This window comes from Budorcas taxicolor, chromosome 18 (genome assembly GCF_023091745.1).
Source record: "Budorcas taxicolor isolate Tak-1 chromosome 18, Takin1.1, whole genome shotgun sequence".
In the NCBI taxonomy this organism is placed as follows: Eukaryota; Metazoa; Chordata; class Mammalia; order Artiodactyla; family Bovidae; genus Budorcas; species Budorcas taxicolor.
In genome coordinates, this window is record NC_068927.1 from 52,491,333 (window position 1) to 52,503,945 (window position 12,613).

Sequence of the window (12,613 nt, forward strand, 5' to 3'; positions counted from 1 at the left end):
CAGGCTGGTTCAACTGCCTTCATCAAACACAACTGCATCCTGAAGGTCAAAGTCGAGTCTGGGGGCACATGGCTGTGGTGGTTGAGGTGCATTGTTGCAAGTGATGAAAACCGGGGACTCAGATCCCTACTTTGGGAAGATCCTGAGTTTGGGTGACTGGAGTCCCTCCTGCCAAGTTTTGCTGCTCATGAGCCCACGTTCCTGGTTTGGGTGCCTAGGTTAGAAATCCGTGACAGTTGACTTACGTGAGGACCGGAGGGGGCCACTGAGCCTGGCGTTAGCGCTGGAGACAGCCTGGGTGGTAAGACTGCAGGGGCCTCCTGGGCCGCTTCCCCCGTCAAGACTGGGTGAGCCTGGGGACTCAGCTGTCCAGTCGAGACTGACTGGCTTGGGGTTTACTGATGACCACATTTGGCCGCCCCTTTGCTCATTAGGGGGCTTCCCAGATGGCTCAGTGGTAAAGAACCCACTTGCCAATGCAGGAGACATGAGTTCGATCCCTGGGTTGGGAAGCTCCCTGGGAAAAGAAAATGGCAACCTACTCCAGTATTCTTGCCTGGGAAATCCCATGGACAGAGGAGCCTGGAGGGCTCCAGTCCACAGGTCACAAAAGAGTCAGAGACGACCTAGTGACCAAACAACAACATGTTCATTTAGGGGTCCTATTGATTGCTTTGGGACTGACTGAAGTTTGGGGCTCGCTAAGCCCAGGTGTCCCACACCCTGGTTTAGGGGGTATCTGACCCTGGGTGCCCAGATGCCAAGCTTGTGGGTGACCTGCCATATGGGTTTCAGTTGCGTATTCTGAGAGGGGCTTGCTGTGGCTTTACTTGACTGTGGGGCTCTGAAGTCTGGTAAATTTAGGGGTGAGTGAGACTGTGGTCTGCATTCTAATTTTATTTTTAATTGGAAGATAAGTACAATATTGTGATGGTGTCTGCCATACACCAACATGAATCAGCCATAAGTATACATATGCCCCCTCCCTCTTGAACCTCCTTCCCACCTCCCTCCCCATCCTACCCCTCTAGGTTGTCACATAGCACCAGTTTGGGGTTCCCACTGGCGATCTATCTTACAACCTCCCTGGTGGCTCAGGTGGTAAAGCATCTGCCTGCAACGTGAGACCCGGGTTCGATCCCTGGGTTGGGAAGATCCCCTGGAGAAGGAAATGGCAAGCCACTCCAGTATTCTTGCCTGGAAAATCCCATGGACAGAGGGACCTGGTAGGCTACAGTCCAACCATATGTTACCTATCTTACAGGGGTGATGCATGTGTCGCCCGTCTTACATGGTGATGCGTGTGTCGCCCGTCTTACATGGTGATGCGTGTGTCGCCCGTCTTACATGGTGATGCGTGTGTTGTCCGTCTTAGATGGGTGATGTGTATATTACCCGTCTTACATGGTGATGCGTAGTTGCCCGTCTTACATGGTGATGCGTGGTTGCCCGTCTTACATGGTGATGCGTGTGTTTCGATGCTGCTCCCAGATCACCCTACCTTGTCTCTGCCCCACTGTGTCCGCAAGTCTGTTCTCTGTGGCTGTGTCTCCATAGCTGCCCTGCAAACAGATTCATCAGTCCCGTCTTTGCATTCTAATTTGAGGACTAATGCTGGGGCCCTAAATGCTGAAGTAGAGGTGACTTACCCTGGCGTCCAGATGGGAGGTTCTGGGACCCCAGAGCCCTAGTCTGGGGATAGCTGAGGCAAGCTGCTCAGACGTCTCGTTTTGCTGTGCTTAGCTGCTCAGTCTTGTCCAACACTTTGCAACCCCATGGACTGTGGCCCACCAGGCTCCTCTGTCCATGGAATTGTCCAGGCAAGAATACTCGAGTGGCTTGCTGTGCCCTCCTCCAGGGGATCTTCCCGACCCAGGGATCGAACCAGGGTCTCTTGCATTGCAGGCGGATTCTTTACCAGCTGAGCTACCAGGGAAGCCCCAATGTCTAGTTTTGGGGGGCTGAACATGGGCTTTCCAGATGCTGAGGTTGAGATGACCAACAGAGAGTCCATGTGCCAGGCCAGGATGGCAGCTGGGGCCTAGATATCAAGTTTGGCGGTGACCCTCCTTGTTACCTGCAGTTGACTCTGTCTTCAAATGCCTCCTTGTTGGGGGGGGGTCATTCTTGTGTATCACAAGACTAGTTTTGGGGGGCATTTGAGAGGAGGAATGCTTGACTAGCTGGGGATTACCAATTAATACAGTTTGGGGTTCACTGAGCCTTGAGGCCTAGTAGCCAAAGTTTGAAGTGACTGTCACTGGGCTTCCTTATATCCAGTTTAGGGGTGATGGAGTTTAGATTTGCCTGTTGGGGTTGGAGGAGATGGCAACCCACTCTAGTACTCTTGCCTGGAGAATCCCCATGGACAGAGGAGCCTGGTGGGCTACAGTGCCTGGGGCTGCACAGAGTTGGACAGGCCTGAGCGACTGAGCACAGCCCAGGGTGGTGTCTGAAGTTAATCACCCAGGTACCTAGTTAAGGGGTGATTCACACGGAGGCTTAGACCTTGGAGGGCCTAGACGCCCGGTTTAGGAGTGGCTTAATGTGGGGGTCTTAATACCTAGTTTGGGGTGAGCCAACCTTGGGGCCCAGCTGCTGAGTCTAAGTTTGCCAACTAGTGGGTTCCTAATGCTTATTTTGCTTTGGGGGTGCTGAGACCAAGGGTCCAGCGGTCTCTTTTTGAGATGTCTCAGCGTCAAGTGTTGTTCAGACTGTGGTGATGAAGAGGTTGGAGATTACTGCCTGTGGGGGTCCCACTGCTTATTTTATTTTTTAAATTCTTTTAAAATTCTTTTATTTTTATTTTTTGGCCACGACACTTGGCACGTGGGATCCCAGTTCCCTGACCAGGGATTGAACCCACAACCCCCGCAATGGAAACATGGAGCCCCAACCAATGGACCACCAGGGAAGTCCCCATCGTTTATTTCAGTGGTGACAGTGGCTCTGAATCCAGGTACACACTTGGGGGCTGGATGAGCCTCGGGACTTAGTTAACAAATCTGGGGGTGACTGTGGATCCCCAATGTTATGCTGGTGGGTAATTGAGCTGAGATCCAGAAGTTTGAGCCGGAGAGTTGAGGCTAGTTTGAGGCACCTGACTGTGGGGGTTCACATTTCTAGTCTGGGGGAAATCACTGAGCTTAGGGATACAGAGGCTTCGCTTTGGGGAGGGCTTGAATTAGTCTCCTGTGGCCAGTAACAAACCAAGTGGCTTAAGACAGAAATTTATTCTCTCCCAGTTCTGGAGACCAGAAGCCCCAAATGAAGATGTCAGCAGGGCTGCCATCCCTGCAAAGTCTCCAGGGGAGGATACTTCCCGGTCTCTTCCTGCCTCGGTCCTCACATGGCCTTCTCTGCATCTGCGGTTTGCTTATCTTCCATCTCTTATAAGGACATCATCATCGTCATTGGATTTAGGACGTCTCCCTAGCTAATGCAGGATGGTCTCATCTGGAGATCCATCACTTAATGATATCCTTCTTTTTTAACTTAAATATTTTTTAAAACTTATTAATTTTTTTCGCTGTGCTGGGTCTTCGTCGCTCCATGGGCTTTTCTCCAGTTTGCAGCGAGCAGGGGCTACTCTGTAATTGCGGCACGCAGGCTTCTCATTGCAGTGGCTTCTCTTGTCGCAGATCACGGGTTCTAGGGCATAGAGGTTTCAGTAGCTGCTGATTCCCAACTCTGGAGTGCAGGCTCAACAGTTGTGGTGCATGGCCTCAGTTGCCCCACGCATATGGAATCTTCCTGGACCAGGGATCAAACCCATGTCTCCTGCATTGGCAGGTGGGTTCTTTACCATGGAGCCACCGGGGAAGCCTCAACTTAATGACATCTTCAAAGACTCTTTATCCAATAATGTCACATTAGCAGGTTAGGATATGGGCATCTTTGGGGGACCACTGCAACCCACCACAGGGGGGTTTGAGGAAGGCACCTTACATTCTGAGTTTGAGTTTCTCTGATTATGATGTTCCCAGAATTTATTTTAGGATGACTTACCTTGAGGGTCAGCTGCACATGCCTGACTTGGAGGTTCCTGGCTTGATGTGCCTACTTTTAGGATAACAGCCTGTGAGATATTAACAGTTAGTGTAGGAGTAACTGAAGGTTGGGGGCCAGAGGTATAGTTTGGGGACTGTAGTTTGTAGTCGCTCAGTCGTGTCCAATTCTTTGCAACCCCATGGACTATAACAGTCCATGGAATTCTCCAAGCCAGAATACTGGAGTGGGTAGCCGTTCCCTTCTCCAAGGGATCGTCCCAACCCAGGGATCAAACCTAGGTTTTCTGCATTGCGGGTAGATTCTTTACCAGCTGAGCCACCAGGGAAGCCCAAGAATATTGGAGTGGGTAGCCTATCCCCTTCTGCAGGGGGATCTTCCCAGCCCAGGAATTGAACCAGGGTCTCCTGAACTGCAGGCAGATTCTTTACCAGCTGAGCTACCAGGGGAGCCAATTTGGGGATCACTAAGCTTCAGTGTCAGAGTCCTGTCTTTGGGGATGCCTGAGGTTGGGAGGCTAGCTGCCTAGTTTGTGAGTTAACTTATTAAGTTCCCAAGTCTTAGGGGAGGTAATGGGGGAGGGAGCTCAGATGTGCATTTTAAGGACAACTGATGATGGAGTTCCAGATGACAAGTTGGGGAGTTAGTCAAGCTGGTTGTTCAAATGCCTTGGTTGGAGTTACCAGTGATTGGGTCCAGATGCAAGGCTGGGCTGTGGGGAGAGTGGGTGTCTGAGTCTGTCGGGGCAACTAGATGACTAATGTCAAGTTGCTACAGGGTTCCTGACCTTGTCTTAGTGGAAACTGAGTCTGAGGAGCCAGCCAACTATCTAGTTTGGGGGAATCTTAAGCGGGGTGGGGCCCTGAACCCAAGTCTGGAGTGAGTCTGGGGCCCCAGTTGTCAAGACTGGAGTTGCTCAGTTCTGGGGTGACTGAGTCTCAGCCCCACTTCCTAGTTTGTGTTGACAACAGCAGTCACACCCTGCGTGGGGTGAGAGCAGCTGGGGGCCCGTTTGTCTCGCTCCTGGTGACTTAGCTCAAGGTCCTGATGTTGCCTAGGGCTCAGTGAGGAAAGTCTAGTCTAGGTGTGCCAACTTTAGGGCCTCTGATGCCTAACTCTGGGGTGACTGAGTCTGAGGGAATAAGTGTCCACTTTAGGGGTGACATGTGGAGTTATTGACTTCTTTGGGGGTGAATGATCTGAGGTCCAACTCCCTTATCTTCTCAGTGTCTTGGGATGGAGGTTTGGAGTGAATGGAGCTGGGGTCCAGAACCCTCGTCTAGGGGTGTCTGGGGCTGGGCTGTGGGTGGAGTGGGTGTCTGAGTTTGAGTAACTTTACATGGCCTGGGGTGACTCAGCTCAAGGTATGGGTCTGACCATAGGGGTCTCTAGTCTGCGTGGGGGGTTCTGAGAGATAGTGGGGACTCGCGCCTGGTTTGTGGGTTTGCAGCCGCCTCCTTTGGGGAAATTGGAGACTGGGGCCCAGAAGTGCTAAAGATCCCAGCCATCCCCAGGTCTGAGGAACCCCAGCTTCAGTGCTGCCCCCAAGACTGGGCCCCTCCTGTGGATCTTGCGGGCTGATCCATTTGGGGGGTGACTGATTTGGGGGTCCCACGCCTGGCATACGTGGGTCTGGAGGGGACAGAGGCGGCCCGGGCGGGCGGGCGTGGGGGCGCTGAGGCGCAGAGCCGGGCTGCGGCCCCGGGGGCTGGCTGCGGCGGGGGTTCCCGCGGGAAGCAGAGCGCGGCGGGGCAGCCGGCGGCGGGAGGGCGAGCGCCGGAGTGACAGGAGAGGAAGAAAAATGGGCCGAGAAATCAGAGTGGACGCGCGGGGGGCGCGAGTCCGGGAGCCGGCGGCGGTGGCGGCGGGCGGGGGCCGCGCCTCTGCCTCGGGGGACGCCGCCCGCGCGCCTTCCCGGGGACCCCCGCCCTGGAGGCTGGAGCCGGTGATCCGACCCCTCCCCTAATTCCAACCCCGCGCCCCTCCGGGTTCCCGGGATCCAGGTCCCCTCTCGAGTCCCCTGTGCCCCTCCCGAGCTCTCCCTCCCTCCAGGGAGTTCTGTTTACTTTCTCCACCTCCTGACCCCTGGGCGCGGCACCTTCTCCCCGCGTCCTCCGCCTGCTTTCTATCCGTGTCGCCCACTTTCTAAACTCTGCCTCTGCGGCCTAACCCCCCTCCCCTTCGCCTCCGACGCCCCCTCCTCCTTTCCTAACTCTTCCCCTGCAGTACAACTCCCTCCTTCTTCAACCCCACCCTCCCCCCATATTTTCTGCACCCCCTCTCCCCACCCATCCCTTCCAAATGTTGGAAGCGGAAATGGGGCGCGCGGCGGGGGAGGGGCGGCGGCGGCGGCGGGGGAGGGGCGGGGCGGGGGCGGCGGCCAATGGAGCGGGAAGCAGGACAAATGAGGCCCGGCCCGCGCGGCCGACAGGCCCCTCCATCTTCCCATTAGCGCCTAATGGCCCCCCCGCCGCCGCCTGATGAAGATTTATCGGCCCCGGAACCCCCGCCCCCTCCGCCCCGGGCCTCCCCCTCGCCCGCCCCGGCCTCCCCCTCCCCCGGCCCCCGCCGCCCCGACACCTGATGAAGCCGTCAGCGGGGCGGCCTCGCAGAGACCCGACGAGACAGCCAGACAGAGATGCCGAGACGACGAAGAGAAAGTTCCGGGGACGCGGAGTCAGGGACCGTGGGAGGGAGTTGAGGGAAGGGTCTGATCGGCAGCACGTGGAGCCCCCCCACCCCTCGCCGCCCCCGCGACAGCGAATCGGTCCTTGATTCGCGGCCCAAGAGGGAAGGAGTCGGGGCGGGGGTCCTGCCAAGGCTGAGGGTCTGGAAACCTGGACCCGGGAGAGAGGTGGACTCAGGGACCCGGGAGTCCCAGGGGCCTGGGATAGGCCGGGAGCTTGGCCTGGGGTGGGGGGTGGGGGCTGGGTTGGGAGGCCCCTGATTGATTTCTGTTTACCGGCTGTCCCCGGCGGGCGGAAGAGCGAATCGCGCCCCATCCATCAACAGGCTCGCAGCCTCCCTAATAAAAACATTTTACTCCTAAATGATCTCGAACTAATTAACTCAAAGTGTTAATTAAAGTTTGCGCAGACAGCATTGTCATCAGGGAGGGCGGTGGATCCATCTTCCTGAGAGAGAGACAGCGTTTGGGGGGGCATCTGGAGAACAAGGGAGAGTCCCCCCCCACCCCCCACCCCCCGCCACTGATTCCTGTCCGCTGCTCCCCCACTCTCCCCACAGCCTCCCCTGGTTTTCTCTGCATCTCTTGAGTGTTTTTCTGATGCTCCTTGTACCTGCCTGTGTCTCTTCCATCTCTGTTGCCATGTCAGTCTCTTGTCTCTGAGTTTCTGGGTCTCTCTCTCTTTATGATCTCTTGCCAGAAGGCTGTCCCGCCATGTTGCTCCCCATGTGTCCGTGTGTGAATTGGGGTTATGTGTGCAGACACATGTGTGTGCTGGGACATGTATGTGGGCATGTGTGTATGTCGGAGGTTACGTGTGTCAGAGCTGGTGTGTGCGAGTGTGTACTTGAGTCCAGGAGCCAGTGTGGGGACACCTGATTGTTGGGGGTTATGTATGGCCACGTGTCAGGGCTCATGTGCACAGAGCTACGCATGAGCCCAGCAGCACGTGTGTGTCTAGATGTGTGTGACCCGTGCTGACAGGAGGGCTGTGGGACTCTGGCACGTGTCCCTGAGACAGTGTTTGAGGACTTCTGGGGGTCCCTAGGGACAGAGCCAGGGTCCCCTTCCTGTTTCCATCCGGCACAGGCAGGCAGGAGCAGGCCTGCAGGTCCGATGGATAAGTGAGTGACCAGGCGTGAACTCAGCTGTAAACTTAGGTGAACTCGTGCACAGGTGCTTGTGTAGCCCCTTCCCTCTGCCCCTGGACAGGGCCTCCTCCTTCCCAGCCCCACTCTCCCCTTCCCCCTCGTCCACAGCCAGAAGCCAGCCCAGGCAAGGGAGCTGGGGCCAGGACAGGCCACCAGGCCATGGGCATCTGTGGGGTGGCTGGTTGGGCGGCCCCGGTGTGAGCTCATACATCAGGGCTGACAGGCTCCGAAAGCCCCGGAATTAAAACCTAAATCGAATATTGATCACCCGCTCCGGCCGTGGCGCCCACTGCGGCCCCCCCAGCTCCCTCGCGCTTGCTCCCTGCTCCCCTGCTCTCAGGCGTCGCCGTCACCACTGTCCTGTCTTTCTCTTTCTTGCCTCCTCTCTCCTCCGCTTCTCCCCACCCTGGCCCCACTCGTTCTGGTGAGTGGCTGAGCCCCAGGTGCCCTCTCAGCCAGAGACAGAGAAAGGCACACCCAGAGACTGAGAGAGATTGAGAGACACACAGTCACAGAGATAGAGGGGTGCACAAAACAGACCCCGACCTGAAATAGTTAAATGCAGACCCTCACACAGACCCAGAGCAAGCAACATGGAGACACCAACCCAGGCAGACAGACAGACAGACAAACAGGCGCACACGCACCCACCGATGAACATGCAGGAAGTCCCAGATAGTCACACCCTGAAAGTCACATAGACACAGACCCACAAAAATACTGCACACAGGGTGCAGAGGGAGACGCAGTTATACTCAGACACCCACAGGCAGACAGACAGACATGAGCAGGCCCACAGAGTTACAGCTACACACACGGATCCCATGGGTATGGGGCTAGGGACACCCAGAGACAGGCACAGTCACCCAGCAAGTCACCACAACACAGGCAGAGTGAGACAGAGGGACAGAAAGTAGGAGGTTGTCCCTGCGAGGCAGACAGACTGACAGACTCAACTCCAATGTGACAAAATACCCGCATTCCCTGTCCCCATCTCCACTCCTTCTGACAGAACACCACTCTCCTCGGACTCAGCCCCACCAGGTGCCAACCCCACGAATGCATACAGAAGCCAGAAAGGCCCTTCACAGGGACAAGGCTCTCAGACCTCACCCCCTGCTCCAAACCAGCTGAGCGGCGCCCTCTGCGCCCCAGGGTCCTAGGCGGGGTCAAGAAGGGAGCTAGAGAGACTCCCATCAGGGCAAGACCGACGGGCGTCTCCTCCAGAGGGGCGGGGCCGAGACCACGTTGTCCAAGCAGACCCGGGGATGGGGGGCTCAGTCTCTGTGACCACCTGTGGGATGGAGGCTAGACAGTGGGAAGAACTTCCCTGGGCCAGGAAGGCAGGGAGGGCCCCACACGGCGGGCAGGGGCGCTGCCCCGGCCCCCGCCCCCCACCCCATGGTTTCCCGACTGGGGCGGGCGGCGGTGGAGGCGGGCGGGCTGGCGGGCGGTGGCGGCTGCCGGGGAGAAGATGAATCTTTCATGAGTGATTTGCGGCCGCCTCTTCTCGTCCCGTGTTGTTTAATGTTTCAATTTGGGCGAAAGCAAAACATTCAATCAGGCGGATTAAGTGCGTAATGCGTCTCATCGCTCAATCTGTCGCCTCCGCCGGGCAGCCCGCCGGGTGGGGGGGGATTAGGAGGGGGTGGCGGGCAGAGACCCCGAGCAGGGGAGCCCCGGCTCCACTCCAGAGCTGTGCCTTGGGCAGCCCCTTAGCCTGGACCCCCTGCCAGGGCACAGTGTCACCCAGTCCTGGGTCCACTCTCGCCTCCATGGGCCACTGTCTGCTCCATCCAGGGGTGTCCACTTGGTTTCGGGGGCCCTGGCTTCTCCATACCCCCTCTGTCCACCTGTCTTTCTCTGTCCACCTCCTTCTTGTCTTTCTGGGTTGTCTACTGGTTTCTGTCTGTCCATCTCGCTCTGAGTGTCTGCCCTTCTCTTTCCTTTTCTCTCTGCCTGCCTGTATTTCCTTTATCTCTCTCCGTCCATCTGCTCTCTCTCTGCCTGCTCCCTGGCTTTTTTCTTCTTCTTTACATCTCTCGCCTCCTCCCTTCTTTAGATCTACTTCCCACCCGGCTGTCACACTGTCTTTCTGTCCACATGGCTCTTGGCTGTCTCTCGGTGCTGTCTGTAGCTGACTCTTTCCACCAGCCCAGCCTCCCTGAGCAACAGCAGTCTTCCTTTCTCTCTCTCTGTTCCCACTGTCTATGGGCACATCCCCCTCTGTCCCCCATCTTCCCCTGCCCCTCTCTAATTCGGCCCCTGTCATTTCCTCCCTCTCTCTCTCAACCAGGATCTCAGGCTTCAATGCTGTCTGCCTGACCCTTGCTCCTTTATCTCCCTACCTCTCTTCGTCTCTCTTCCTGCCTGTGTCCACCTGTCTCTGTCTAGATCTCTCCATCTCTGCCTGTCTCTGAGCCCATCTGGGGCAATCCCTCTGCGTTCCCTCACTGGGCTTCCTTGCTTGACCTCTCCGCTCTATATCCCTCCGCTGGACCAATCTCTGTGTCCACTAGGGGGCAGCAGGTACAGGCTTTTCTGGTGGGGAGACTGACAGGATGGCTGAGCTTCCCAGCCCCACTGGGCTGCGTGTCCGCAGACCATCCCCTTCAGGAGTGTCCAGGCGAACCAGCCCCCTCCACCCGCAGACCCAGGAGCCCACTCCCGCAGCCTCCTCCTCCCTCAGACCCAGGCGTTGGGGTCCCTGTCACCTTCTCTCTCAGAACCCAGGGCTCCGATCTTCAACCCCCTCTCTCCTCCCCTCCAGGCAGCCTGTGACCTGCTCCAGGATAAATGGAGATTTCAGCTGGGGGACTGACAGGCACTAACCAGAAATGCTGTCACCACTGCCCGGTGCTGAGGCCCGTGGGGCTGCAAGGCCAGGGCCCCACGGCGTGTGTGGGCACAGAAGGAGGCACACACGCAGATGGATTCCAGGAAAGTCACGAGTAACAGGATTCCGTCATGACACACAAGGGCACACACCCCCCCCCCACTACCCCAGTCACACCCTGGGAACTCTGGATCAGAGCCCCGGCCCCCCAGAGCAGTTCACAGACACACAGCACACACACTCATACTTTGCCTCAACCAGCCCTGCAGTTCAGACTGCGACACACACACACATTCACACTCACACACTCTCCTCCCCTCCATTCAGAGTGACTTTGGGGGACAACACAGGGCAGGAGGCTCTTCCCAGACGCCCCATCTCGGTGTGCACCCTCAGTTCCAGGGACCCCTCAGCCTCTGCCCCCCTTGGGTGCCCTGGCCCGCCCCCTCCTTTCCTTGGGGGCAGCCTCGCCCCCCTCCGCTCCCCTCTGCCCCCACGCCGTCTCTCTCCTTTCCTGTTCCCCTCAGTCTCTCTCTCCCCAGACCCTTAAGTTTCTCCTTCTCATCTCTCACTTTCAGGGTCTCTTCCGCCTGTCAGTTTCTCCTGCCTCCTTCTCCATCTTTCTTTCTCTGAATTTGTCTTTGTCCTGTTCTCCGCACCTCTGTGGCGAGCCTCTCACGCCCAGGGCTTCTCTCTTAGACGCGCTCACTTTGTCTGCGCTTTGATTTCTTGGTTCCCCGCGCCCCTTCCTGTCTCTCTATCTCTGAGTCTCTCTCGGAATGTCTCTCTCGGTCTCTGTCACTCCAGGCTTTGCTGTCTGTATTTGTCTCTCTGTGTCTCCACGTCTCTGCGTGTCTCTGTCTCCCCGCGCCCATCCCTCTGGGCTTCTCTCTCCCTCACTGCCTGTCCCTCGCTCTGTCTCTCCGCCTCTGTCTCTCTGTCCATCCATCTCTCTCTCTTCCCGGCCCCTCCTTCCCTCCCCCTCTCTCCCTCTCTGTCTCACTCTTCGCCTCTCTCTTTTCTCTCTCAAGTGTTTTCAATTTTATTCTGAGTGGAATTAACTACCCCTGATGTCAAATTGCCGCCGAAATCGATAATAATATCTTTACAAAAGAGGATATTCTTCTCTCGGAGAACGGCCTCTGAAAAATGGAAAATTTAGTCGAAATTGATTCATTACTTGACACTTTATAGAACGGCTGCGTATTGATCGCACCTGTCATGTCCCATCTCCCCTAATCGAAGCTGAAGGCCGGCTCCGATGCCTGCTATTTTTCATAATTCCACCGCAGCCGACAGCTCCACAAACACCGCCGCTCGCCCGGCCTCCGCCTCCCCGCTCCGGCCGCCGCCGCGCGCGCCCTCGGCCTGGCCCCGGCCTCGCGGGCCGCGCCTGCCCCGCCGTCCCTCCGGCGTCCACCTGTCCCCGATTCCCTGCGTGTCCTCTGTCTGTCCTCCCCTTGCACGGGGCCACTCTCCCCTGCTGCCTGTCTGTCCTTCCCGCCCCAAGCCCTAAAGTCTGTCCGTCCTTTTCCTGGGACCCCTCCCCCATCTGTCCACCAGTCTTCTCGACACCCCGTCTTTGTCCGTCTGTCTGACTCCCACCCCTCCCCCACCCCCGCACTTTCCCTGTCTGGCGGTCTCTCCGTGTGTCTGTCTGTCTGCCCTCCCAGTCATCCCCTGCCCGCACCCTTCCGCCACCTTCCAGGAGGTGGGGGTGGGGAGGGGTGGGGGCGGGGTGTGGATGCCGTCTGCTCCCCCTACCCCCGCAGGCGTGACTCCCCGGCTCCGGATTCCCCGGCGCCCCCCAGCACCCTGGGCCTGGCCTGGCCTAGCCTAGTTGAAGCCCGGCTGCCCGTGCTCTTCTCAGCCACCTCCCCAGGAACCCAGGGCCGCCTGCCCTCCTCCCGGGACCCCTCTGCACCGCTCCTT